At 40.5% G+C, this 26,759-nt stretch overlaps 13 non-coding genes across 13 annotated transcripts; 4 read left to right on the top strand and 9 right to left on the bottom strand.

Moving 5' to 3' along the window:
• Positions 1 to 212: 212 nt before the first annotated feature.
• LOC130660602 (U2 spliceosomal RNA) lies at positions 213 to 404 on the bottom strand. Its single transcript, XR_008987800.1, has one exon. It is a non-coding gene; the product is annotated as a U2 spliceosomal RNA (small nuclear RNA).
• A 4,863-nt stretch (positions 405 to 5,267) lies between these two features.
• LOC130658915 (5S ribosomal RNA) lies at positions 5,268 to 5,386 on the top strand. Its single transcript, XR_008986128.1, has one exon. It is a non-coding gene; the product is annotated as a 5S ribosomal RNA (ribosomal RNA).
• A 328-nt stretch (positions 5,387 to 5,714) lies between these two features.
• LOC130659543 (U1 spliceosomal RNA) lies at positions 5,715 to 5,879 on the bottom strand. Its single transcript, XR_008986748.1, has one exon. It is a non-coding gene; the product is annotated as a U1 spliceosomal RNA (small nuclear RNA).
• A 185-nt stretch (positions 5,880 to 6,064) lies between these two features.
• On the bottom strand, positions 6,065 to 6,256 carry LOC130660601 (U2 spliceosomal RNA). Its single transcript, XR_008987798.1, has one exon. It is a non-coding gene; the product is annotated as a U2 spliceosomal RNA (small nuclear RNA).
• Positions 6,257 to 11,119: 4,863 nt separating this feature from the next.
• Positions 11,120 to 11,238, top strand: LOC130658903 (5S ribosomal RNA). Its single transcript, XR_008986116.1, has one exon. It is a non-coding gene; the product is annotated as a 5S ribosomal RNA (ribosomal RNA).
• Positions 11,239 to 11,566: 328 nt separating this feature from the next.
• LOC130659542 (U1 spliceosomal RNA) lies at positions 11,567 to 11,731 on the bottom strand. Its single transcript, XR_008986747.1, has one exon. It is a non-coding gene; the product is annotated as a U1 spliceosomal RNA (small nuclear RNA).
• Positions 11,732 to 11,916: 185 nt separating this feature from the next.
• LOC130660600 (U2 spliceosomal RNA) lies at positions 11,917 to 12,108 on the bottom strand. The gene has a single exon (XR_008987797.1). It is a non-coding gene; the product is annotated as a U2 spliceosomal RNA (small nuclear RNA).
• Positions 12,109 to 16,970: 4,862 nt separating this feature from the next.
• On the top strand, positions 16,971 to 17,089 carry LOC130658891 (5S ribosomal RNA). The gene has a single exon (XR_008986104.1). It is a non-coding gene; the product is annotated as a 5S ribosomal RNA (ribosomal RNA).
• A 328-nt stretch (positions 17,090 to 17,417) lies between these two features.
• LOC130659541 (U1 spliceosomal RNA) lies at positions 17,418 to 17,582 on the bottom strand. The gene has a single exon (XR_008986746.1). It is a non-coding gene; the product is annotated as a U1 spliceosomal RNA (small nuclear RNA).
• A 185-nt stretch (positions 17,583 to 17,767) lies between these two features.
• LOC130660599 (U2 spliceosomal RNA) lies at positions 17,768 to 17,959 on the bottom strand. The gene has a single exon (XR_008987796.1). It is a non-coding gene; the product is annotated as a U2 spliceosomal RNA (small nuclear RNA).
• Positions 17,960 to 22,822: 4,863 nt separating this feature from the next.
• On the top strand, positions 22,823 to 22,941 carry LOC130658879 (5S ribosomal RNA). Its single transcript, XR_008986092.1, has one exon. It is a non-coding gene; the product is annotated as a 5S ribosomal RNA (ribosomal RNA).
• A 328-nt stretch (positions 22,942 to 23,269) lies between these two features.
• Positions 23,270 to 23,434, bottom strand: LOC130659540 (U1 spliceosomal RNA). Its single transcript, XR_008986745.1, has one exon. It is a non-coding gene; the product is annotated as a U1 spliceosomal RNA (small nuclear RNA).
• A 185-nt stretch (positions 23,435 to 23,619) lies between these two features.
• Positions 23,620 to 23,811, bottom strand: LOC130660598 (U2 spliceosomal RNA). Its single transcript, XR_008987795.1, has one exon. It is a non-coding gene; the product is annotated as a U2 spliceosomal RNA (small nuclear RNA).
• Positions 23,812 to 26,759: the final 2,948 nt, after the last annotated feature.

Below are 26,759 nucleotides of genomic sequence, written 5' to 3'. Positions count from 1 at the left end.
GTCTTTACTTCCCCGTCAGGTAAGTATGAGTTGGAACTGCACCGTAGCATGAGGGTACCCTTCAAAGTTTGTTAATGCTTGTGGCTTGAGTGTGTTATAAACTGCCGTGTCGCGGGGCATAGGCTGTATTCTCCCCCAGTGTACGCGTTTTGTTCCCGCCGTAGACTATGCAGAGTGCCGTCGGAAAGAGGACTGCTATTATTCTTTTATTGCTTATGTGGGCCGCCATCGGTAATAGTGCAACACCAAGGCAACCCGTGGTCACGGCGTGAATGAATCCACCTCCATGACCCAAGGCCAAAAATCAGATTAATATACTGACCATTCAGAGAATGGCCTACCAGATATTAAACTGATAAGAACAGATACTACACTTGATCTTAGCCATTAGGCCGAGAAGCGATAAAGAACAAGCGTTGCCATGATAGGCATCGTCCACACACCGTAACTGCTTGTGGAGCATGTCACGTTACTGTAAAGCTTACAACTGTCACCGCGTACGGATGGACGGCGACATAGTAAAAATCACGGCTGTTGATTTAGCCGTAGGATGGAGAGCGACTGTAGCGAGTGGATGGTAACTTACATGAATGCTAACAAAGGCGACGATACTAAGTGCGTGATATTACTTTCCAATATGTCTGCGTACATTCCGTTTATCAACGCATTACGCCAGAACGTGCGCGCGCGTTACACAGTAGACCATGCAGCCGAAATGCGACAGTGCGACCCTGCCAGGAGTCGAACCTGGAATCCCCTGATTCGTAGTCAGATGCCTTATCCATTGGGCCACAGGGCCATGCTTATGACTTCGCCCCATCGTCATTTTGGCTTGCGCATTCGTTTTACTTACGACAGAATTCTTCGTGTTTGTAGCCATGAAAGAAAGGGACTTCTGTGAGTGAATTTTTTTACTGTGGTCTAATAAAAAAGTCGAAACGCAGTGCCCAATATATGAATTGCTCCTAATAGCCGGAAACAGGCCGTGTCGATGATGTAGGCCGACATACGCAACGCAAACCAAAGAACGCTTTATGAAAATCCTAACACGAGCGCGGAAGAAGCCCAAATTAACAGACTAGATGTAATGCTGAAGACCTCAAACTCCAGCAGCTTCTCTTGCAGACTATTGCGTCGTACTACAAATAAAAATTAACATGCTTTCGCATAGTCGCGGCACCCAAAACGGACATTATACGATGTACAGAAACACACATTTCTGTTTTCGCGCCAAATCAATTCCCGGGAGTGGTACTTTTACGTCCGCATACTTCGCACCGTCTTAAATTATATCTCATTTACACGGTAATGTTTAGTATACTTCTACTGTGATAACAAGCATCGTTTATCGTTGGATTGTTGTAAGAAAACATTAAAAATGAGTGAAGCAGCTTCTCCAAAGAAAATCGCACCCAAGAAGAAACCTGCTGCAAAGAAGACAGCTGATCACCCTAAATATGTGGACATGATCAAGGCTGCTATCGCTACCCTAAAGGAACGCGGTGGTTCATCTCGCCAAGCTATTACAAAATATATTCATGCAAATTACAAAGTTGCTGAAAACTCAGATCATCATCTGAAAATGGCTCTTAAACGAGGAGTAACATCAGGCGATTTGATTCAAACTAAAGGCACTGGTGCTTCTGGATCATTCAAGCTAGGTCAGGTAAAAAAAGAAAAACCTAAGAAAAAGGCCGCAGCAAAAAAGCCAACGGCAAAGAAGCCTACTGCAAAGAAAAGTACACCAAAAAAGAAGCCAGCAAAGAAGAGCACGCCAAAGAAAGCAGCAAAGAAGCCTGCCACAAAGAAAGCCTCGGCTAAGAAACCAGCAGCTAAGAAACCCACAAAGAAGCCTGTTGCTAAAAAACCTGCAGCAAAGAAGGTCAAAAAGACTCCCAAAAAGGCAGCAAAGAAGACCGCAAAAAAATAATTTGTGTGTATCTGGCTATTACATTAACAAACGGCTATTTTTATAGCCACACATTTACAAAAAAACATTATCTTGGTACAAAGTTAAACTTGTTTAAGTCACTTAAACAGTTAAAAAAGAGTAAATTTAAGATTAGATTCCCTAAGTTTAAGTATTTTCGTTTTTAAATTTCTTATTTTCTTGCTTTTACTTTTCTTGCCCTTCATATTTTTAACATTGTCAAACTTTATGTAGCATAAAATTTTTATGTAGCATAAAATTTAAACAGAAAGCAGGACAAAGTTTGATATAAAAAGCTAGCCGTAATATTTTTTATGGATGTGTGGCTATAAAAATAGCCGTTTTTTGTTTGGTAAGATGCTTAGGCACGTTCCCCACGAATTCTTCTTGCCAACTGGATGTCTTTAGGCATGATTGTAACTCGTTTTGCGTGAATGGCACACAAGTTAGTATCCTCGAACAAGCCAACAAGGTACGCTTCAGAAGCCTCTTGCAGAGCCATAACGGCTGTGCTCTGGAATCGCAGATCTGTTTTGAAGTCCTGAGCAATTTCTCGCACAAGACGCTGGAAAGGCAACTTGCGGATCAAGAGCTCGGTTGACTTCTGGTATCTTCTGATTTCTCTGAGAGCAACTGTACCAGGTCTGTAACGATGTGGTTTTTTCACTCCTCCAGTAGCTGGTGCGCTTTTCCTCGCAGCTTTAGTGGCGAGTTGTTTTCGTGGAGCCTTTCCTCCAGTAGATTTACGTGCAGTTTGCTTTGTACGAGCCATATTTTAAGAAGTCGATGTAGTACGGATACACAAGACGGTCTAAAATGCACTATCGCGCCAAAGTTTTATTTCTCATATTGATTGACAGCTAAGGTTCAAAACAAACCATTTGATTGGTGCTAAGAAAGTAATTTCTGATTGGCTGCATAATGACATTACGCTCATTACTTTAACATTTTTATAAAATCTGTGTTTTTTGGCTACGGGAAAACGGCTGTATCTTCTGATACACAAAAGCTTTTGACTTTTTTTTTTTTTAGTAAGTAGCAGAAGGTTTGGCGAATTCCAACGATGCCAAATTTATTGCCTTACTGAAACATTAAGACCACGAATTTTTAAAAAAACTACAGTTTTACTTAAAAAAATGTACAAAATGTTCGGAACATTTTGTAATGACGCAACTCTATTGGTTAATTAGGGTGTTTCCACGAGCAGTAGGTAATTTTATGGCCTCTTTTTAAAGCTGTCTGAATTCTGTTAACTCAAACGTTGTTTTTGTACTCGTTCTGTACGCAACTATATCAATATGTCTGGACGCGGAAAAGGAGGTAAAGGATTGGGAAAAGGAGGTGCTAAACGTCACCGAAAAATTCTTCGTGATAACATTCAGGGAATCACAAAACCTGCTATTCGGCGTCTTGCTCGACGAGGTGGTGTCAAACGTATCTCTGGCCTTATCTATGAGGAAACCAGAGGTGTACTGAAGGTTTTCTTAGAGAATGTTATTCGTGATGCTGTAACCTACACAGAGCACGCTAAACGCAAGACCGTTACCGCTATGGATGTTGTTTATGCCTTAAAACGTCAAGGAAGAACTCTTTACGGATTCGGAGGTTAAGCGTTGTCATTGCTCAACAAAAACGGCTATTTTTATAGCCACAAATCTTTTAAAACATTACTTTGTGCACGCTTCCAAATTACACAATGTGTAAAGTCTTGTCACAGTTACATTTATTGCTATACGATACTATGTCATATATGACACAAAAAAAATTTAGAAATACTTTGTAGGGTTAATTTGCCTGGGAGTGTTTCCGTGAAAAGCTGGGTTAAGTTAAATGTAAGCAATAACATGGATCAATGTACTTGTCTTTTCTGCAAGTACAGCTAATAATACGTATGAAAAGTGAAGCTAATCCACACACACATGGGGAAGTATTTTAAATGTAGGCTAGTGTTCTTAAGCACATTATTTAGAAGTTTTATTAACTTCGGTTAACTTGTAGTGACGCCAAGTAAATGTTTTTTTAAAGATGTGTGGTCTTAAAAAAGACCGTTTGTGTTTGGTAGACGTTGGTTTACTTGCTGCTTGTGTATTTTGTGACGGCTTTTGTTCCTTCACTGACTGCGTGTTTTGCAAGTTCTCCAGGCAAGAGAAGACGTACTGCGGTTTGAATTTCACGAGAAGAGATGGTCGACTTTTTGTTTTGAAGAGCCAAACGCGAAGCTTCGGAAGCAATGCGCTCAAAGATGTCGTTGACAAATGAGTTCATGATGCTCATAGCTTTGCTTGAAACTCCGACATCTGGGTGAACTTGTTTCAAAACATTGTAGATGTAAATAGCATAACTTTCCTTTCTCTTTCTCTTGCGTTTCTTTTCACCAGTTCCACCAATCTTTCCTCCTTTTTTGCCGGCTCTTTTTTCACCTTTCTTGGCTACTTTAGGTGCCTGTTTTCCTCCTTTAGCTGCTGCGTCAGACATGGTTAAAAATTTTTGCTACTTAACTTGTAAATAAGCATTAAACTGCAAGTCAAAACTTTTTGTTTATAAGTAAAAAAATCGGATCGAATTCGATCCGAAAACGCCGATACGCAATTTAATTGGTTAAAAAAAAAATCTTTTGTTTAATACTTAATTATGATTGGTTAAAAAAACATGATTTCGATCCTATTTTTATGATGAAAAAACGAGTAAAGTTTATTTCGTTAACACTTACGTTAAATATTCGTACGTTTTTGTATTAACTTACAAATCAAATCGCAGTTATGTCTGGACGTGGAAAAGGTGGAAAAGCTAAGGCTAAAGCCAAGACAAGATCCTCAAGAGCTGGACTTCAATTTCCAGTCGGTAGAGTGCATAGATTCCTTCGTAGAGGGCACTATGCTAACCGAATTGGATCTGGAGCACCAGTTTACTTAGCAGCCGTCTTGGAATATTTATCTGCTGAGATATTGGAGTTGGCTGGTAACGCAGCAAGAGACAACAAAAAAGCTAGGATTATTCCAAGACATTTACAATTGGCTGTTCGTAATGATGAAGAATTAAACAAACTTTTGAGCGGTGTAACCATTGCAGCTGGTGGTGTTTTGCCAAACATTCAAGCTGTCTTACTCCCAAAGAAGAACGACAAAGGACAGAAGAAGTAAACCGCTACACTCAGAAAACAACGGCTATTTTTATAGCCACACATCTTTAAAAAAACATTGTTTTTTTCACAAAACTATAACCTTAAAGTCTAATAGATAATCCATGCATACGCCTTGTCCTAAGTAACTCAAAGAAATTAAATAAAAAAATTTGATCACAACGTCAAAATAAATTGCACGTATTTGCACCTACTAATGTCTACGGCCATACCACGATGAACACACCCGTTCTCGTCTGATCACGGAAGTTAAGCATCGTCGGGCCGGGATAGTACTTGGATGGGGGACCGCCTGGGAACTCCCGGTGTCGTAGGCTTTTCATTTTCATTTGCTGTGATATATTTCTTGTTATAACAATTAAGGAACGTGGCGGTTGTTGAAAGTGTTTCCTATGACATTTTCCTACGACATTTTCAGGTGATAGTACGAGAAAAAAGAGCTTTCAAATGCATACAAACTCGATCTATTGCCGATCATCCAATAACCCTGACGGAATGGCAAATAAAATAAAATTCCGCCGCCTTCCGAGGACTTATATCGCAATCACGTTTCGTAACAGCCAAGCGAGGTTTTACCTTAGCGTTTAAGTCACCACCGACATTTGGCCGCGCAACTTTTCTAAGCTCATTCATTTTGACTTAAGGAGGGGGCGAGCGCGGACGCAGGCCCCCACTACCAGAAATTGTACGGTCGAGTTACTGACGTTTGCAGTAATCGCAGAGGTCAGCCCAAGCGTAGTGCAATGCAAGAGCCTCACTCTGGAAGAAAACCCTCATTGATCAGTCTTTACTTCCCCGTCAGGTAAGTATGAGTTGGAACTGCACCGTAGCATGAGGGTACCCTTCAAAGTTTGTTAATGCTTGTGGCTTGAGTGTGTTATAAACTGCCGTGTCGCGGGGCATAGGCTGTATTCTCCCCCAGTGTACGCGTTTTGTTCCCGCCGTAGACTATGCAGAGTGCCGTCGGAAAGAGGACTGCTATTATTCTTTTATTGCTTATGTGGGCCGCCATCGGTAATAGTGCAACACCAAGGCAACCCGTGGTCACGGCGTGAATGAATCCACCTCCATGACCCAAGGCCAAAAATCAGATTAATATACTGACCATTCAGAGAATGGCCTACCAGATATTAAACTGATAAGAACAGATACTACACTTGATCTTAGCCATTAGGCCGAGAAGCGATAAAGAACAAGCGTTGCCATGATAGGCATCGTCCACACACCGTAACTGCTTGTGGAGCATGTCACGTTACTGTAAAGCTTACAACTGTCACCGCGTACGGATGGACGGCGACATAGTAAAAATCACGGCTGTTGATTTAGCCGTAGGATGGAGAGCGACTGTAGCGAGTGGATGGTAACTTACATGAATGCTAACAAAGGCGACGATACTAAGTGCGTGATATTACTTTCCAATATGTCTGCGTACATTCCGTTTATCAACGCATTACGCCAGAACGTGCGCGCGCGTTACACAGTAGACCATGCAGCCGAAATGCGACAGTGCGACCCTGCCAGGAGTCGAACCTGGAATCCCCTGATTCGTAGTCAGATGCCTTATCCATTGGGCCACAGGGCCATGCTTATGACTTCGCCCCATCGTCATTTTGGCTTGCGCATTCGTTTTACTTACGACAGAATTCTTCGTGTTTGTAGCCATGAAAGAAAGGGACTTCTGTGAGTGAATTTTTTTACTGTGGTCTAATAAAAAAGTCGAAACGCAGTGCCCAATATATGAATTGCTCCTAATAGCCGGAAACAGGCCGTGTCGATGATGTAGGCCGACATACGCAACGCAAACCAAAGAACGCTTTATGAAAATCCTAACACGAGCGCGGAAGAAGCCCAAATTAACAGACTAGATGTAATGCTGAAGACCTCAAACTCCAGCAGCTTCTCTTGCAGACTATTGCGTCGTACTACAAATAAAAATTAACATGCTTTCGCATAGTCGCGGCACCCAAAACGGACATTATACGATGTACAGAAACACACATTTCTGTTTTCGCGCCAAATCAATTCCCGGGAGTGGTACTTTTACGTCCGCATACTTCGCACCGTCTTAAATTATATCTCATTTACACGGTAATGTTTAGTATACTTCTACTGTGATAACAAGCATCGTTTATCGTTGGATTGTTGTAAGAAAACATTAAAAATGAGTGAAGCAGCTTCTCCAAAGAAAATCGCACCCAAGAAGAAACCTGCTGCAAAGAAGACAGCTGATCACCCTAAATATGTGGACATGATCAAGGCTGCTATCGCTACCCTAAAGGAACGCGGTGGTTCATCTCGCCAAGCTATTACAAAATATATTCATGCAAATTACAAAGTTGCTGAAAACTCAGATCATCATCTGAAAATGGCTCTTAAACGAGGAGTAACATCAGGCGATTTGATTCAAACTAAAGGCACTGGTGCTTCTGGATCATTCAAGCTAGGTCAGGTAAAAAAAGAAAAACCTAAGAAAAAGGCCGCAGCAAAAAAGCCAACGGCAAAGAAGCCTACTGCAAAGAAAAGTACACCAAAAAAGAAGCCAGCAAAGAAGAGCACGCCAAAGAAAGCAGCAAAGAAGCCTGCCACAAAGAAAGCCTCGGCTAAGAAACCAGCAGCTAAGAAACCCACAAAGAAGCCTGTTGCTAAAAAACCTGCAGCAAAGAAGGTCAAAAAGACTCCCAAAAAGGCAGCAAAGAAGACCGCAAAAAAATAATTTGTGTGTATCTGGCTATTACATTAACAAACGGCTATTTTTATAGCCACACATTTACAAAAAAACATTATCTTGGTACAAAGTTAAACTTGTTTAAGTCACTTAAACAGTTAAAAAAGAGTAAATTTAAGATTAGATTCCCTAAGTTTAAGTATTTTCGTTTTTAAATTTCTTATTTTCTTGCTTTTACTTTTCTTGCCCTTCATATTTTTAACATTGTCAAACTTTATGTAGCATAAAATTTTTATGTAGCATAAAATTTAAACAGAAAGCAGGACAAAGTTTGATATAAAAAGCTAGCCGTAATATTTTTTATGGATGTGTGGCTATAAAAATAGCCGTTTTTTGTTTGGTAAGATGCTTAGGCACGTTCCCCACGAATTCTTCTTGCCAACTGGATGTCTTTAGGCATGATTGTAACTCGTTTTGCGTGAATGGCACACAAGTTAGTATCCTCGAACAAGCCAACAAGGTACGCTTCAGAAGCCTCTTGCAGAGCCATAACGGCTGTGCTCTGGAATCGCAGATCTGTTTTGAAGTCCTGAGCAATTTCTCGCACAAGACGCTGGAAAGGCAACTTGCGGATCAAGAGCTCGGTTGACTTCTGGTATCTTCTGATTTCTCTGAGAGCAACTGTACCAGGTCTGTAACGATGTGGTTTTTTCACTCCTCCAGTAGCTGGTGCGCTTTTCCTCGCAGCTTTAGTGGCGAGTTGTTTTCGTGGAGCCTTTCCTCCAGTAGATTTACGTGCAGTTTGCTTTGTACGAGCCATATTTTAAGAAGTCGATGTAGTACGGATACACAAGACGGTCTAAAATGCACTATCGCGCCAAAGTTTTATTTCTCATATTGATTGACAGCTAAGGTTCAAAACAAACCATTTGATTGGTGCTAAGAAAGTAATTTCTGATTGGCTGCATAATGACATTACGCTCATTACTTTAACATTTTTATAAAATCTGTGTTTTTTGGCTACGGGAAAACGGCTGTATCTTCTGATACACAAAAGCTTTTGACTTTTTTTTTTTTTAGTAAGTAGCAGAAGGTTTGGCGAATTCCAACGATGCCAAATTTATTGCCTTACTGAAACATTAAGACCACGAATTTTTAAAAAAACTACAGTTTTACTTAAAAAAATGTACAAAATGTTCGGAACATTTTGTAATGACGCAACTCTATTGGTTAATTAGGGTGTTTCCACGAGCAGTAGGTAATTTTATGGCCTCTTTTTAAAGCTGTCTGAATTCTGTTAACTCAAACGTTGTTTTTGTACTCGTTCTGTACGCAACTATATCAATATGTCTGGACGCGGAAAAGGAGGTAAAGGATTGGGAAAAGGAGGTGCTAAACGTCACCGAAAAATTCTTCGTGATAACATTCAGGGAATCACAAAACCTGCTATTCGGCGTCTTGCTCGACGAGGTGGTGTCAAACGTATCTCTGGCCTTATCTATGAGGAAACCAGAGGTGTACTGAAGGTTTTCTTAGAGAATGTTATTCGTGATGCTGTAACCTACACAGAGCACGCTAAACGCAAGACCGTTACCGCTATGGATGTTGTTTATGCCTTAAAACGTCAAGGAAGAACTCTTTACGGATTCGGAGGTTAAGCGTTGTCATTGCTCAACAAAAACGGCTATTTTTATAGCCACAAATCTTTTAAAACATTACTTTGTGCACGCTTCCAAATTACACAATGTGTAAAGTCTTGTCACAGTTACATTTATTGCTATACGATACTATGTCATATATGACACAAAAAAAATTTAGAAATACTTTGTAGGGTTAATTTGCCTGGGAGTGTTTCCGTGAAAAGCTGGGTTAAGTTAAATGTAAGCAATAACATGGATCAATGTACTTGTCTTTTCTGCAAGTACAGCTAATAATACGTATGAAAAGTGAAGCTAATCCACACACACATGGGGAAGTATTTTAAATGTAGGCTAGTGTTCTTAAGCACATTATTTAGAAGTTTTATTAACTTCGGTTAACTTGTAGTGACGCCAAGTAAATGTTTTTTTAAAGATGTGTGGTCTTAAAAAAGACCGTTTGTGTTTGGTAGACGTTGGTTTACTTGCTGCTTGTGTATTTTGTGACGGCTTTTGTTCCTTCACTGACTGCGTGTTTTGCAAGTTCTCCAGGCAAGAGAAGACGTACTGCGGTTTGAATTTCACGAGAAGAGATGGTCGACTTTTTGTTTTGAAGAGCCAAACGCGAAGCTTCGGAAGCAATGCGCTCAAAGATGTCGTTGACAAATGAGTTCATGATGCTCATAGCTTTGCTTGAAACTCCGACATCTGGGTGAACTTGTTTCAAAACATTGTAGATGTAAATAGCATAACTTTCCTTTCTCTTTCTCTTGCGTTTCTTTTCACCAGTTCCACCAATCTTTCCTCCTTTTTTGCCGGCTCTTTTTTCACCTTTCTTGGCTACTTTAGGTGCCTGTTTTCCTCCTTTAGCTGCTGCGTCAGACATGGTTAAAAATTTTTGCTACTTAACTTGTAAATAAGCATTAAACTGCAAGTCAAAACTTTTTGTTTATAAGTAAAAAAATCGGATCGAATTCGATCCGAAAACGCCGATACGCAATTTAATTGGTTAAAAAAAAAATCTTTTGTTTAATACTTAATTATGATTGGTTAAAAAAACATGATTTCGATCCTATTTTTATGATGAAAAAACGAGTAAAGTTTATTTCGTTAACACTTACGTTAAATATTCGTACGTTTTTGTATTAACTTACAAATCAAATCGCAGTTATGTCTGGACGTGGAAAAGGTGGAAAAGCTAAGGCTAAAGCCAAGACAAGATCCTCAAGAGCTGGACTTCAATTTCCAGTCGGTAGAGTGCATAGATTCCTTCGTAGAGGGCACTATGCTAACCGAATTGGATCTGGAGCACCAGTTTACTTAGCAGCCGTCTTGGAATATTTATCTGCTGAGATATTGGAGTTGGCTGGTAACGCAGCAAGAGACAACAAAAAAGCTAGGATTATTCCAAGACATTTACAATTGGCTGTTCGTAATGATGAAGAATTAAACAAACTTTTGAGCGGTGTAACCATTGCAGCTGGTGGTGTTTTGCCAAACATTCAAGCTGTCTTACTCCCAAAGAAGAACGACAAAGGACAGAAGAAGTAAACCGCTACACTCAGAAAACAACGGCTATTTTTATAGCCACACATCTTTAAAAAAACATTGTTTTTTTCACAAAACTATAACCTTAAAGTCTAATAGATAATCCATGCATACGCCTTGTCCTAAGTAACTCAAAGAAATTAAATAAAAAAATTTGATCACAACGTCAAAATAAATTGCACGTATTTGCACCTACTAATGTCTACGGCCATACCACGATGAACACACCCGTTCTCGTCTGATCACGGAAGTTAAGCATCGTCGGGCCGGGATAGTACTTGGATGGGGGACCGCCTGGGAACTCCCGGTGTCGTAGGCTTTTCATTTTCATTTGCTGTGATATATTTCTTGTTATAACAATTAAGGAACGTGGCGGTTGTTGAAAGTGTTTCCTATGACATTTTCCTACGACATTTTCAGGTGATAGTACGAGAAAAAAGAGCTTTCAAATGCATACAAACTCGATCTATTGCCGATCATCCAATAACCCTGACGGAATGGCAAATAAAATAAAATTCCGCCGCCTTCCGAGGACTTATATCGCAATCACGTTTCGTAACAGCCAAGCGAGGTTTTACCTTAGCGTTTAAGTCACCACCGACATTTGGCCGCGCAACTTTTCTAAGCTCATTCATTTTGACTTAAGGAGGGGGCGAGCGCGGACGCAGGCCCCCACTACCAGAAATTGTACGGTCGAGTTACTGACGTTTGCAGTAATCGCAGAGGTCAGCCCAAGCGTAGTGCAATGCAAGAGCCTCACTCTGGAAGAAAACCCTCATTGATCAGTCTTTACTTCCCCGTCAGGTAAGTATGAGTTGGAACTGCACCGTAGCATGAGGGTACCCTTCAAAGTTTGTTAATGCTTGTGGCTTGAGTGTGTTATAAACTGCCGTGTCGCGGGGCATAGGCTGTATTCTCCCCCAGTGTACGCGTTTTGTTCCCGCCGTAGACTATGCAGAGTGCCGTCGGAAAGAGGACTGCTATTATTCTTTTATTGCTTATGTGGGCCGCCATCGGTAATAGTGCAACACCAAGGCAACCCGTGGTCACGGCGTGAATGAATCCACCTCCATGACCCAAGGCCAAAAATCAGATTAATATACTGACCATTCAGAGAATGGCCTACCAGATATTAAACTGATAAGAACAGATACTACACTTGATCTTAGCCATTAGGCCGAGAAGCGATAAAGAACAAGCGTTGCCATGATAGGCATCGTCCACACACCGTAACTGCTTGTGGAGCATGTCACGTTACTGTAAAGCTTACAACTGTCACCGCGTACGGATGGACGGCGACATAGTAAAAATCACGGCTGTTGATTTAGCCGTAGGATGGAGAGCGACTGTAGCGAGTGGATGGTAACTTACATGAATGCTAACAAAGGCGACGATACTAAGTGCGTGATATTACTTTCCAATATGTCTGCGTACATTCCGTTTATCAACGCATTACGCCAGAACGTGCGCGCGCGTTACACAGTAGACCATGCAGCCGAAATGCGACAGTGCGACCCTGCCAGGAGTCGAACCTGGAATCCCCTGATTCGTAGTCAGATGCCTTATCCATTGGGCCACAGGGCCATGCTTATGACTTCGCCCCATCGTCATTTTGGCTTGCGCATTCGTTTTACTTACGACAGAATTCTTCGTGTTTGTAGCCATGAAAGAAAGGGACTTCTGTGAGTGAATTTTTTTACTGTGGTCTAATAAAAAAGTCGAAACGCAGTGCCCAATATATGAATTGCTCCTAATAGCCGGAAACAGGCCGTGTCGATGATGTAGGCCGACATACGCAACGCAAACCAAAGAACGCTTTATGAAAATCCTAACACGAGCGCGGAAGAAGCCCAAATTAACAGACTAGATGTAATGCTGAAGACCTCAAACTCCAGCAGCTTCTCTTGCAGACTATTGCGTCGTACTACAAATAAAAATTAACATGCTTTCGCATAGTCGCGGCACCCAAAACGGACATTATACGATGTACAGAAACACACATTTCTGTTTTCGCGCCGAATCAATTCCCGGGAGTGGTACTTTTACGTCCGCATACTTCGCACCGTCTTAAATTATATCTCATTTACACGGTAATGTTTAGTATACTTCTACTGTGATAACAAGCATCGTTTATCGTTGGATTGTTGTAAGAAAACATTAAAAATGAGTGAAGCAGCTTCTCCAAAGAAAATCGCACCCAAGAAGAAACCTGCTGCAAAGAAGACAGCTGATCACCCTAAATATGTGGACATGATCAAGGCTGCTATCGCTACCCTAAAGGAACGCGGTGGTTCATCTCGCCAAGCTATTACAAAATATATTCATGCAAATTACAAAGTTGCTGAAAACTCAGATCATCATCTGAAAATGGCTCTTAAACGAGGAGTAACATCAGGCGATTTGATTCAAACTAAAGGCACTGGTGCTTCTGGATCATTCAAGCTAGGTCAGGTAAAAAAAGAAAAACCTAAGAAAAAGGCCGCAGCAAAAAAGCCAACGGCAAAGAAGCCTACTGCAAAGAAAAGTACACCAAAAAAGAAGCCAGCAAAGAAGAGCACGCCAAAGAAAGCAGCAAAGAAGCCTGCCACAAAGAAAGCCTCGGCTAAGAAACCAGCAGCTAAGAAACCCACAAAGAAGCCTGTTGCTAAAAAACCTGCAGCAAAGAAGGTCAAAAAGACTCCCAAAAAGGCAGCAAAGAAGACCGCAAAAAAATAATTTGTGTGTATCTGGCTATTACATTAACAAACGGCTATTTTTATAGCCACACATTTACAAAAAAACATTATCTTGGTACAAAGTTAAACTTGTTTAAGTCACTTAAACAGTTAAAAAAGAGTAAATTTAAGATTAGATTCCCTAAGTTTAAGTATTTTCGTTTTTAAATTTCTTATTTTCTTGCTTTTACTTTTCTTGCCCTTCATATTTTTAACATTGTCAAACTTTATGTAGCATAAAATTTTTATGTAGCATAAAATTTAAACAGAAAGCAGGACAAAGTTTGATATAAAAAGCTAGCCGTAATATTTTTTATGGATGTGTGGCTATAAAAATAGCCGTTTTTTGTTTGGTAAGATGCTTAGGCACGTTCCCCACGAATTCTTCTTGCCAACTGGATGTCTTTAGGCATGATTGTAACTCGTTTTGCGTGAATGGCACACAAGTTAGTATCCTCGAACAAGCCAACAAGGTACGCTTCAGAAGCCTCTTGCAGAGCCATAACGGCTGTGCTCTGGAATCGCAGATCTGTTTTGAAGTCCTGAGCAATTTCTCGCACAAGACGCTGGAAAGGCAACTTGCGGATCAAGAGCTCGGTTGACTTCTGGTATCTTCTGATTTCTCTGAGAGCAACTGTACCAGGTCTGTAACGATGTGGTTTTTTCACTCCTCCAGTAGCTGGTGCGCTTTTCCTCGCAGCTTTAGTGGCGAGTTGTTTTCGTGGAGCCTTTCCTCCAGTAGATTTACGTGCAGTTTGCTTTGTACGAGCCATATTTTAAGAAGTCGATGTAGTACGGATACACAAGACGGTCTAAAATGCACTATCGCGCCAAAGTTTTATTTCTCATATTGATTGACAGCTAAGGTTCAAAACAAACCATTTGATTGGTGCTAAGAAAGTAATTTCTGATTGGCTGCATAATGACATTACGCTCATTACTTTAACATTTTTATAAAATCTGTGTTTTTTGGCTACGGGAAAACGGCTGTATCTTCTGATACACAAAAGCTTTTGACTTTTTTTTTTTTAGTAAGTAGCAGAAGGTTTGGCGAATTCCAACGATGCCAAATTTATTGCCTTACTGAAACATTAAGACCACGAATTTTTAAAAAAACTACAGTTTTACTTAAAAAAATGTACAAAATGTTCGGAACATTTTGTAATGACGCAACTCTATTGGTTAATTAGGGTGTTTCCACGAGCAGTAGGTAATTTTATGGCCTCTTTTTAAAGCTGTCTGAATTCTGTTAACTCAAACGTTGTTTTTGTACTCGTTCTGTACGCAACTATATCAATATGTCTGGACGCGGAAAAGGAGGTAAAGGATTGGGAAAAGGAGGTGCTAAACGTCACCGAAAAATTCTTCGTGATAACATTCAGGGAATCACAAAACCTGCTATTCGGCGTCTTGCTCGACGAGGTGGTGTCAAACGTATCTCTGGCCTTATCTATGAGGAAACCAGAGGTGTACTGAAGGTTTTCTTAGAGAATGTTATTCGTGATGCTGTAACCTACACAGAGCACGCTAAACGCAAGACCGTTACCGCTATGGATGTTGTTTATGCCTTAAAACGTCAAGGAAGAACTCTTTACGGATTCGGAGGTTAAGCGTTGTCATTGCTCAACAAAAACGGCTATTTTTATAGCCACAAATCTTTTAAAACATTACTTTGTGCACGCTTCCAAATTACACAATGTGTAAAGTCTTGTCACAGTTACATTTATTGCTATACGATACTATGTCATATATGACACAAAAAAAATTTAGAAATACTTTGTAGGGTTAATTTGCCTGGGAGTGTTTCCGTGAAAAGCTGGGTTAAGTTAAATGTAAGCAATAACATGGATCAATGTACTTGTCTTTTCTGCAAGTACAGCTAATAATACGTATGAAAAGTGAAGCTAATCCACACACACATGGGGAAGTATTTTAAATGTAGGCTAGTGTTCTTAAGCACATTATTTAGAAGTTTTATTAACTTCGGTTAACTTGTAGTGACGCCAAGTAAATGTTTTTTTAAAGATGTGTGGTCTTAAAAAAGACCGTTTGTGTTTGGTAGACGTTGGTTTACTTGCTGCTTGTGTATTTTGTGACGGCTTTTGTTCCTTCACTGACTGCGTGTTTTGCAAGTTCTCCAGGCAAGAGAAGACGTACTGCGGTTTGAATTTCACGAGAAGAGATGGTCGACTTTTTGTTTTGAAGAGCCAAACGCGAAGCTTCGGAAGCAATGCGCTCAAAGATGTCGTTGACAAATGAGTTCATGATGCTCATAGCTTTGCTTGAAACTCCGACATCTGGGTGAACTTGTTTCAAAACATTGTAGATGTAAATAGCATAACTTTCCTTTCTCTTTCTCTTGCGTTTCTTTTCACCAGTTCCACCAATCTTTCCTCCTTTTTTGCCGGCTCTTTTTTCACCTTTCTTGGCTACTTTAGGTGCCTGTTTTCCTCCTTTAGCTGCTGCGTCAGACATGGTTAAAAATTTTTGCTACTTAACTTGTAAATAAGCATTAAACTGCAAGTCAAAACTTTTTGTTTATAAGTAAAAAAATCGGATCGAATTCGATCCGAAAACGCCGATACGCAATTTAATTGGTTAAAAAAAAAATCTTTTGTTTAATACTTAATTATGATTGGTTAAAAAAACATGATTTCGATCCTATTTTTATGATGAAAAAACGAGTAAAGTTTATTTCGTTAACACTTACGTTAAATATTCGTACGTTTTTGTATTAACTTACAAATCAAATCGCAGTTATGTCTGGACGTGGAAAAGGTGGAAAAGCTAAGGCTAAAGCCAAGACAAGATCCTCAAGAGCTGGACTTCAATTTCCAGTCGGTAGAGTGCATAGATTCCTTCGTAGAGGGCACTATGCTAACCGAATTGGATCTGGAGCACCAGTTTACTTAGCAGCCGTCTTGGAATATTTATCTGCTGAGATATTGGAGTTGGCTGGTAACGCAGCAAGAGACAACAAAAAAGCTAGGATTATTCCAAGACATTTACAATTGGCTGTTCGTAATGATGAAGAATTAAACAAACTTTTGAGCGGTGTAACCATTGCAGCTGGTGGTGTTTTGCCAAACATTCAAGCTGTCTTACTCCCAAAGAAGAACGACAAAGGACAGAAGAAGTAAACCGCTACACTCAGAAAACAACGGCTATTTTTATAGCCACACATCTTTAAAAAAACATTGTTTTTTTCACAAAACTATAACCTTAAAGTCTAATAGATAATCCATGCATACGCCTTGTCCTAAGTAACTCAAAGAAATTAAATAAAAAAATTTGATCACAACGTCAAAATAAATTGCACGTATTTGCACCTACTAATGTCTACGGCCATACCACGATGAACACACCCGTTCTCGTCTGATCACGGAAGTTAAGCATCGTCGGGCCGGGATAGTACTTGGATGGGGGACCGCCTGGGAACTCCCGGTGTCGTAGGCTTTTCATTTTCATTTGCTGTGATATATTTCTTGTTATAACAATTAAGGAACGTGGCGGTTGTTGAAAGTGTTTCCTATGACATTTTCCTACGACATTTTCAGGTGATAGTACGAGAAAAAAGAGCTTTCAAATGCATACAAACTCGATCTATTGCCGATCATCCAATAACCCTGACGGAATGGCAAATAAAATAAAATTCCGCCGCCTTCCGAGGACTTATATCGCAATCACGTTTCGTAACAGCCAAGCGAGGTTTTACCTTAGCGTTTAAGTCACCACCGACATTTGGCCGCGCAACTTTTCTAAGCTCATTCATTTTGACTTAAGGAGGGGGCGAGCGCGGACGCAGGCCCCCACTACCAGAAATTGTACGGTCGAGTTACTGACGTTTGCAGTAATCGCAGAGGTCAGCCCAAGCGTAGTGCAATGCAAGAGCCTCACTCTGGAAGAAAACCCTCATTGATCAGTCTTTACTTCCCCGTCAGGTAAGTATGAGTTGGAACTGCACCGTAGCATGAGGGTACCCTTCAAAGTTTGTTAATGCTTGTGGCTTGAGTGTGTTATAAACTGCCGTGTCGCGGGGCATAGGCTGTATTCTCCCCCAGTGTACGCGTTTTGTTCCCGCCGTAGACTATGCAGAGTGCCGTCGGAAAGAGGACTGCTATTATTCTTTTATTGCTTATGTGGGCCGCCATCGGTAATAGTGCAACACCAAGGCAACCCGTGGTCACGGCGTGAATGAATCCACCTCCATGACCCAAGGCCAAAAATCAGATTAATATACTGACCATTCAGAGAATGGCCTACCAGATATTAAACTGATAAGAACAGATACTACACTTGATCTTAGCCATTAGGCCGAGAAGCGATAAAGAACAAGCGTTGCCATGATAGGCATCGTCCACACACCGTAACTGCTTGTGGAGCATGTCACGTTACTGTAAAGCTTACAACTGTCACCGCGTACGGATGGACGGCGACATAGTAAAAATCACGGCTGTTGATTTAGCCGTAGGATGGAGAGCGACTGTAGCGAGTGGATGGTAACTTACATGAATGCTAACAAAGGCGACGATACTAAGTGCGTGATATTACTTTCCAATATGTCTGCGTACATTCCGTTTATCAACGCATTACGCCAGAACGTGCGCGCGCGTTACACAGTAGACCATGCAGCCGAAATGCGACAGTGCGACCCTGCCAGGAGTCGAACCTGGAATCCCCTGATTCGTAGTCAGATGCCTTATCCATTGGGCCACAGGGCCATGCTTATGACTTCGCCCCATCGTCATTTTGGCTTGCGCATTCGTTTTACTTACGACAGAATTCTTCGTGTTTGTAGCCATGAAAGAAAGGGACTTCTGTGAGTGAATTTTTTTACTGTGGTCTAATAAAAAAGTCGAAACGCAGTGCCCAATATATGAATTGCTCCTAATAGCCGGAAACAGGCCGTGTCGATGATGTAGGCCGACATACGCAACGCAAACCAAAGAACGCTTTATGAAAATCCTAACACGAGCGCGGAAGAAGCCCAAATTAACAGACTAGATGTAATGCTGAAGACCTCAAACTCCAGCAGCTTCTCTTGCAGACTATTGCGTCGTACTACAAATAAAAATTAACATGCTTTCGCATAGTCGCGGCACCCAAAACGGACATTATACGATGTACAGAAACACACATTTCTGTTTTCGCGCCAAATCAATTCCCGGGAGTGGTACTTTTACGTCCGCATACTTCGCACCGTCTTAAATTATATCTCATTTACACGGTAATGTTTAGTATACTTCTACTGTGATAACAAGCATCGTTTATCGTTGGATTGTTGTAAGAAAACATTAAAAATGAGTGAAGCAGCTTCTCCAAAGAAAATCGCACCCAAGAAGAAACCTGCTGCAAAGAAGACAGCTGATCACCCTAAATATGTGGACATGATCAAGGCTGCTATCGCTACCCTAAAGGAACGCGGTGGTTCATCTCGCCAAGCTATTACAAAATATATTCATGCAAATTACAAAGTTGCTGAAAACTCAGATCATCATCTGAAAATGGCTCTTAAACGAGGAGTAACATCAGGCGATTTGATTCAAACTAAAGGCACTGGTGCTTCTGGATCATTCAAGCTAGGTCAGGTAAAAAAAGAAAAACCTAAGAAAAAGGCCGCAGCAAAAAAGCCAACGGCAAAGAAGCCTACTGCAAAGAAAAGTACACCAAAAAAGAAGCCAGCAAAGAAGAGCACGCCAAAGAAAGCAGCAAAGAAGCCTGCCACAAAGAAAGCCTCGGCTAAGAAACCAGCAGCTAAGAAACCCACAAAGAAGCCTGTTGCTAAAAAACCTGCAGCAAAGAAGGTCAAAAAGACTCCCAAAAAGGCAGCAAAGAAGACCGCAAAAAAATAATTTGTGTGTATCTGGCTATTACATTAACAAACGGCTATTTTTATAGCCACACATTTACAAAAAAACATTATCTTGGTACAAAGTTAAACTTGTTTAAGTCACTTAAACAGTTAAAAAAGAGTAAATTTAAGATTAGATTCCCTAAGTTTAAGTATTTTCGTTTTTAAATTTCTTATTTTCTTGCTTTTACTTTTCTTGCCCTTCATATTTTTAACATTGTCAAACTTTATGTAGCATAAAATTTTTATGTAGCATAAAATTTAAACAGAAAGCAGGACAAAGTTTGATATAAAAAGCTAGCCGTAATATTTTTTATGGATGTGTGGCTATAAAAATAGCCGTTTTTTGTTTGGTAAGATGCTTAGGCACGTTCCCCACGAATTCTTCTTGCCAACTGGATGTCTTTAGGCATGATTGTAACTCGTTTTGCGTGAATGGCACACAAGTTAGTATCCTCGAACAAGCCAACAAGGTACGCTTCAGAAGCCTCTTGCAGAGCCATAACGGCTGTGCTCTGGAATCGCAGATCTGTTTTGAAGTCCTGAGCAATTTCTCGCACAAGACGCTGGAAAGGCAACTTGCGGATCAAGAGCTCGGTTGACTTCTGGTATCTTCTGATTTCTCTGAGAGCAACTGTACCAGGTCTGTAACGATGTGGTTTTTTCACTCCTCCAGTAGCTGGTGCGCTTTTCCTCGCAGCTTTAGTGGCGAGTTGTTTTCGTGGAGCCTTTCCTCCAGTAGATTTACGTGCAGTTTGCTTTGTACGAGCCATATTTTAAGAAGTCGATGTAGTACGGATACACAAGACGGTCTAAAATGCACTATCGCGCCAAAGTTTTATTTCTCATATTGATTGACAGCTAAGGTTCAAAACAAACCATTTGATTGGTGCTAAGAAAGTAATTTCTGATTGGCTGCATAATGACATTACGCTCATTACTTTAACATTTTTATAAAATCTGTGTTTTTTGGCTACGGGAAAACGGCTGTATCTTCTGATACACAAAAGCTTTTGACTTTTTTTTTTTTTAGTAAGTAGCAGAAGGTTTGGCGAATTCCAACGATGCCAAATTTATTGCCTTACTGAAACATTAAGACCACGAATTTTTAAAAAAACTACAGTTTTACTTAAAAAAATGTACAAAATGTTCGGAACATTTTGTAATGACGCAACTCTATTGGTTAATTAGGGTGTTTCCACGAGCAGTAGGTAATTTTATGGCCTCTTTTTAAAGCTGTCTGAATTCTGTTAACTCAAACGTTGTTTTTGTACTCGTTCTGTACGCAACTATATCAATATGTCTGGACGCGGAAAAGGAGGTAAAGGATTGGGAAAAGGAGGTGCTAAACGTCACCGAAAAATTCTTCGTGATAACATTCAGGGAATCACAAAACCTGCTATTCGGCGTCTTGCTCGACGAGGTGGTGTCAAACGTATCTCTGGCCTTATCTATGAGGAAACCAGAGGTGTACTGAAGGTTTTCTTAGAGAATGTTATTCGTGATGCTGTAACCTACACAGAGCACGCTAAACGCAAGACCGTTACCGCTATGGATGTTGTTTATGCCTTAAAACGTCAAGGAAGAACTCTTTACGGATTCGGAGGTTAAGCGTTGTCATTGCTCAACAAAAACGGCTATTTTTATAGCCACAAATCTTTTAAAACATTACTTTGTGCACGCTTCCAAATTACACAATGTGTAAAGTCTTGTCACAGTTACATTTATTGCTATACGATACTATGTCATATATGACACAAAAAAAATTTAGAAATACTTTGTAGGGTTAATTTGCCTGGGAGTGTTTCCGTGAAAAGCTGGGTTAAGTTAAATGTAAGCAATAACATGGATCAATGTACTTGTCTTTTCTGCAAGTACAGCTAATAATACGTATGAAAAGTGAAGCTAATCCACACACACATGGGGAAGTATTTTAAATGTAGGCTAGTGTTCTTAAGCACATTATTTAGAAGTTTTATTAACTTCGGTTAACTTGTAGTGACGCCAAGTAAATGTTTTTTTAAAGATGTGTGGTCTTAAAAAAGACCGTTTGTGTTTGGTAGACGTTGGTTTACTTGCTGCTTGTGTATTTTGTGACGGCTTTTGTTCCTTCACTGACTGCGTGTTTTGCAAGTTCTCCAGGCAAGAGAAGACGTACTGCGGTTTGAATTTCACGAGAAGAGATGGTCGACTTTTTGTTTTGAAGAGCCAAACGCGAAGCTTCGGAAGCAATGCGCTCAAAGATGTCGTTGACAAATGAGTTCATGATGCTCATAGCTTTGCTTGAAACTCCGACATCTGGGTGAACTTGTTTCAAAACATTGTAGATGTAAATAGCATAACTTTCCTTTCTCTTTCTCTTGCGTTTCTTTTCACCAGTTCCACCAATCTTTCCTCCTTTTTTGCCGGCTCTTTTTTCACCTTTCTTGGCTACTTTAGGTGCCTGTTTTCCTCCTTTAGCTGCTGCGTCAGACATGGTTAAAAATTTTTGCTACTTAACTTGTAAATAAGCATTAAACTGCAAGTCAAAACTTTTTGTTTATAAGTAAAAAAATCGGATCGAATTCGATCCGAAAACGCCGATACGCAATTTAATTGGTTAAAAAAAAAATCTTTTGTTTAATACTTAATTATGATTGGTTAAAAAAACATGATTTCGATCCTATTTTTATGATGAAAAAACGAGTAAAGTTTATTTCGTTAACACTTACGTTAAATATTCGTACGTTTTTGTATTAACTTACAAATCAAATCGCAGTTATGTCTGGACGTGGAAAAGGTGGAAAAGCTAAGGCTAAAGCCAAGACAAGATCCTCAAGAGCTGGACTTCAATTTCCAGTCGGTAGAGTGCATAGATTCCTTCGTAGAGGGCACTATGCTAACCGAATTGGATCTGGAGCACCAGTTTACTTAGCAGCCGTCTTGGAATATTTATCTGCTGAGATATTGGAGTTGGCTGGTAACGCAGCAAGAGACAACAAAAAAGCTAGGATTATTCCAAGACATTTACAATTGGCTGTTCGTAATGATGAAGAATTAAACAAACTTTTGAGCGGTGTAACCATTGCAGCTGGTGGTGTTTTGCCAAACATTCAAGCTGTCTTACTCCCAAAGAAGAACGACAAAGGACAGAAGAAGTAAACCGCTACACTCAGAAAACAACGGCTATTTTTATAGCCACACATCTTTAAAAAAACATTGTTTTTTTCACAAAACTATAACCTTAAAGTCTAATAGATAATCCATGCATACGCCTTGTCCTAAGTAACTCAAAGAAATTAAATAAAAAAATTTGATCACAACGTCAAAATAAATTGCACGTATTTGCACCTACTAATGTCTACGGCCATACCACGATGAACACACCCGTTCTCGTCTGATCACGGAAGTTAAGCATCGTCGGGCCGGGATAGTACTTGGATGGGGGACCGCCTGGGAACTCCCGGTGTCGTAGGCTTTTCATTTTCATTTGCTGTGATATATTTCTTGTTATAACAATTAAGGAACGTGGCGGTTGTTGAAAGTGTTTCCTATGACATTTTCCTACGACATTTTCAGGTGATAGTACGAGAAAAAAGAGCTTTCAAATGCATACAAACTCGATCTATTGCCGATCATCCAATAACCCTGACGGAATGGCAAATAAAATAAAATTCCGCCGCCTTCCGAGGACTTATATCGCAATCACGTTTCGTAACAGCCAAGCGAGGTTTTACCTTAGCGTTTAAGTCACCACCGACATTTGGCCGCGCAACTTTTCTAAGCTCATTCATTTTGACTTAAGGAGGGGGCGAGCGCGGACGCAGGCCCCCACTACCAGAAATTGTACGGTCGAGTTACTGACGTTTGCAGTAATCGCAGAGGTCAGCCCAAGCGTAGTGCAATGCAAGAGCCTCACTCTGGAAGAAAACCCTCATTGATCAGTCTTTACTTCCCCGTCAGGTAAGTATGAGTTGGAACTGCACCGTAGCATGAGGGTACCCTTCAAAGTTTGTTAATGCTTGTGGCTTGAGTGTGTTATAAACTGCCGTGTCGCGGGGCATAGGCTGTATTCTCCCCCAGTGTACGCGTTTTGTTCCCGCCGTAGACTATGCAGAGTGCCGTCGGAAAGAGGACTGCTATTATTCTTTTATTGCTTATGTGGGCCGCCATCGGTAATAGTGCAACACCAAGGCAACCCGTGGTCACGGCGTGAATGAATCCACCTCCATGACCCAAGGCCAAAAATCAGATTAATATACTGACCATTCAGAGAATGGCCTACCAGATATTAAACTGATAAGAACAGATACTACACTTGATCTTAGCCATTAGGCCGAGAAGCGATAAAGAACAAGCGTTGCCATGATAGGCATCGTCCACACACCGTAACTGCTTGTGGAGCATGTCACGTTACTGTAAAGCTTACAACTGTCACCGCGTACGGATGGACGGCGACATAGTAAAAATCACGGCTGTTGATTTAGCCGTAGGATGGAGAGCGACTGTAGCGAGTGGATGGTAACTTACATGAATGCTAACAAAGGCGACGATACTAAGTGCGTGATATTACTTTCCAATATGTCTGCGTACATTCCGTTTATCAACGCATTACGCCAGAACGTGCGCGCGCGTTACACAGTAGACCATGCAGCCGAAATGCGACAGTGCGACCCTGCCAGGAGTCGAACCTGGAATCCCCTGATTCGTAGTCAGATGCCTTATCCATTGGGCCACAGGGCCATGCTTATGACTTCGCCCCATCGTCATTTTGGCTTGCGCATTCGTTTTACTTACGACAGAATTCTTCGTGTTTGTAGCCATGAAAGAAAGGGACTTCTGTGAGTGAATTTTTTTACTGTGGTCTAATAAAAAAGTCGAAACGCAGTGCCCAATATATGAATTGCTCCTAATAGCCGGAAACAGGCCGTGTCGATGATGTAGGCCGACATACGCAACGCAAACCAAAGAACGCTTTATGAAAATCCTAACACGAGCGCGGAAGAAGCCCAAATTAACAGACTAGATGTAATGCTGAAGACCTCAAACTCCAGCAGCTTCTCTTGCAGACTATTGCGTCGTACTACAAATAAAAATTAACATGCTTTCGCATAGTCGCGGCACCCAAAACGGACATTATACGATGTACAGAAACACACATTTCTGTTTTCGCGCCAAATCAATTCCCGGGAGTGGTACTTTTACGTCCGCATACTTCGCACCGTCTTAAATTATATCTCATTTACACGGTAATGTTTAGTATACTTCTACTGTGATAACAAGCATCGTTTATCGTTGGATTGTTGTAAGAAAACATTAAAAATGAGTGAAGCAGCTTCTCCAAAGAAAATCGCACCCAAGAAGAAACCTGCTGCAAAGAAGACAGCTGATCACCCTAAATATGTGGACATGATCAAGGCTGCTATCGCTACCCTAAAGGAACGCGGTGGTTCATCTCGCCAAGCTATTACAAAATATATTCATGCAAATTACAAAGTTGCTGAAAACTCAGATCATCATCTGAAAATGGCTCTTAAACGAGGAGTAACATCAGGCGATTTGATTCAAACTAAAGGCACTGGTGCTTCTGGATCATTCAAGCTAGGTCAGGTAAAAAAAGAAAAACCTAAGAAAAAGGCCGCAGCAAAAAAGCCAACGGCAAAGAAGCCTACTGCAAAGAAAAGTACACCAAAAAAGAAGCCAGCAAAGAAGAGCACGCCAAAGAAAGCAGCAAAGAAGCCTGCCACAAAGAAAGCCTCGGCTAAGAAACCAGCAGCTAAGAAACCCACAAAGAAGCCTGTTGCTAAAAAACCTGCAGCAAAGAAGGTCAAAAAGACTCCCAAAAAGGCAGCAAAGAAGACCGCAAAAAAATAATTTGTGTGTATCTGGCTATTACATTAACAAACGGCTATTTTTATAGCCACACATTTACAAAAAAACATTATCTTGGTACAAAGTTAAACTTGTTTAAGTCACTTAAACAGTTAAAAAAGAGTAAATTTAAGATTAGATTCCCTAAGTTTAAGTATTTTCGTTTTTAAATTTCTTATTTTCTTGCTTTTACTTTTCTTGCCCTTCATATTTTTAACATTGTCAAACTTTATGTAGCATAAAATTTTTATGTAGCATAAAATTTAAACAGAAAGCAGGACAAAGTTTGATATAAAAAGCTAGCCGTAATATTTTTTATGGATGTGTGGCTATAAAAATAGCCGTTTTTTGTTTGGTAAGATGCTTAGGCACGTTCCCCACGAATTCTTCTTGCCAACTGGATGTCTTTAGGCATGATTGTAACTCGTTTTGCGTGAATGGCACACAAGTTAGTATCCTCGAACAAGCCAACAAGGTACGCTTCAGAAGCCTCTTGCAGAGCCATAACGGCTGTGCTCTGGAATCGCAGATCTGTTTTGAAGTCCTGAGCAATTTCTCGCACAAGACGCTGGAAAGGCAACTTGCGGATCAAGAGCTCGGTTGACTTCTGGTATCTTCTGATTTCTCTGAGAGCAACTGTACCAGGTCTGTAACGATGTGGTTTTTTCACTCCTCCAGTAGCTGGTGCGCTTTTCCTCGCAGCTTTAGTGGCGAGTTGTTTTCGTGGAGCCTTTCCTCCAGTAGATTTACGTGCAGTTTGCTTTGTACGAGCCATATTTTAAGAAGTCGATGTAGTACGGATACACAAGACGGTCTAAAATGCACTATCGCGCCAAAGTTTTATTTCTCATATTGATTGACAGCTAAGGTTCAAAACAAACCATTTGATTGGTGCTAAGAAAGTAATTTCTGATTGGCTGCATAATGACATTACGCTCATTACTTTAACATTTTTATAAAATCTGTGTTTTTTGGCTACGGGAAAACGGCTGTATCTTCTGATACACAAAAGCTTTTGACTTTTTTTTTTTTTAGTAAGTAGCAGAAGGTTTGGCGAATTCCAACGATGCCAAATTTATTGCCTTACTGAAACATTAAGACCACGAATTTTTAAAAAAACTACAGTTTTACTTAAAAAAATGTACAAAATGTTCGGAACATTTTGTAATGACGCAACTCTATTGGTTAATTAGGGTGTTTCCACGAGCAGTAGGTAATTTTATGGCCTCTTTTTAAAGCTGTCTGAATTCTGTTAACTCAAACGTTGTTTTTGTACTCGTTCTGTACGCAACTATATCAATATGTCTGGACGCGGAAAAGGAGGTAAAGGATTGGGAAAAGGAGGTGCTAAACGTCACCGAAAAATTCTTCGTGATAACATTCAGGGAATCACAAAACCTGCTATTCGGCGTCTTGCTCGACGAG

This window comes from Hydractinia symbiolongicarpus, chromosome 9 (genome assembly GCF_029227915.1).
Source record: "Hydractinia symbiolongicarpus strain clone_291-10 chromosome 9, HSymV2.1, whole genome shotgun sequence".
Taxonomy (NCBI): domain Eukaryota; kingdom Metazoa; phylum Cnidaria; class Hydrozoa; order Anthoathecata; family Hydractiniidae; genus Hydractinia; species Hydractinia symbiolongicarpus.
The sequence above is the reverse complement of the archived record's forward strand: the minus strand, read 5'-3'. Positions and strand labels throughout refer to the sequence as shown.